The sequence below is a fragment of the Rattus rattus genome, chromosome 3 (assembly GCF_011064425.1).
Source record: "Rattus rattus isolate New Zealand chromosome 3, Rrattus_CSIRO_v1, whole genome shotgun sequence".
Taxonomy (NCBI): Eukaryota; Metazoa; Chordata; class Mammalia; order Rodentia; family Muridae; genus Rattus; species Rattus rattus.
Window position 1 is genome coordinate 116,200,367 of NC_046156.1, and position 1,653 is coordinate 116,202,019.

Genomic DNA, 1,653 nt, shown 5'->3' on the forward strand with positions numbered 1-1,653 from the left:
CACTTGTTCTGCAGCTGGTGACACTGTTTTGGGAGGATGGAGTAGGCCACAAGAGCAGGCCTTGAGGATCATAGCCAGCCTATCTCCACCCATGCGTCTGCTACCTGTCTACACCACCAGGGGCCAGCTGCTACCAGCTCCTGTCAGTAGAAAATAAGTCACCCCAGCCACCTGCTTTCTCCACCATTATGGGCTGTGCCCTCAAATTGTGAGCCTAGAAGGCTGGGGAATGTCTACCCTATCTCCTCGTCTGTACTGAGTCCCGTCTCATCTCCACACCCCGCTGCTCTAGCAAGCCATTTTTTTTTTGTTTCACAGTCCTACAAGCTGGTGATAAATTGGCCCTTTTGTGCAATTGCATTTTTAATAGCAATGCAATATTTATATGGCACCTCCTTCCTGCACTTAATAAATTCTAAGACAGCCAGAACCATCTCCTCCGTTGTTCACCACTTGAGCATGATGGAAATGTGCAACGGGATGCTTGGACTGCAAATCTTCATAGAATGCCCACACCATCCCATCAGCTCCTTAGCACTTAGGCCTCTCTGAAGGTTCTGTGGGATGAGGGCTGGGACCGTTTCCTGTCCGAGGTAAAAATTAAAGAAAAGAGGACCCGATCTAGTAAGTAATGTTCTTGACCTTCGAGTATGAAGGTGAGTACTCCAGAACCCACATTTTAAAAATGAAGGAAGATGTCCCCATTTGTCCCTTCTTGGAAGCCCCTCCCACCCCTGTCTGCCTCCACCAATGCTCCCCCTTCAGGAACCTAAAGGCACCCTAGAAACCCTCGCAGTTCCCCATATGGCTGGATGACTGCCCTCCTTCAGCCCTTCCCACCCCTATCTGCCCTCCCACTCCTGCCTGCCCCTCCCACTCCTACTTGCCCCTCCCACCCCTGCCTGCACTCCACCAGGGCTCCCCCTTTCAGAACTTGAAGGTACCCATGAAAACCCTCCTGGCTCCCCATATGGCTGGATGACTGCCCTCCGTTGCTGTTTTCTGGAAGAAAACCTAATGAAGCCTATAACTAAGAGCCCAAGACCCCGATGTGTTCAGTGTCCAGCTGTTTGCGGTGAAGGACCGAGCCATTCATTCTATGGAGACCAGGATCTATCGTTAAACTCGGCTTTTCCTATGTCCAATCTGGAATACAAATACCATGATTATGTCCTGACTCTACAGTGTGATTTTTTTTAAAGGACTTTTTCATCAAGGTAAGGTTGTAGACACACTGTGCCTTTATTTTCATGGTTTCTTTGACATGAAAAAGCAGGTGACTTTGATTTACAGATAAAAGTGGTTTGCACAATGGCCAGTCAACCATGTTTGGATAAGGCCTCCATAAGAGGGGCCATTGTCCATTGTAAGGGACAACGAAGTATGATCCTCAGTTCAGACGCTAAAGTGTTAATTCCTGGTGCAACAATCCCTCTCCATCTTTCTTGTTCTGTAAACAGTATTAATGGTATGGAGACATGTACACATGCACACACACATGCTCAGACACTGATATACACATGCACACACACATACACACACATGCACACACACATGCACACATATACACATGCACACACAATGGACAAATGTGTAAATAAAAACTCTGGGCATGGTAGCTTGCGTTTGTAATCCCAGCACAGAAAAGGTGGA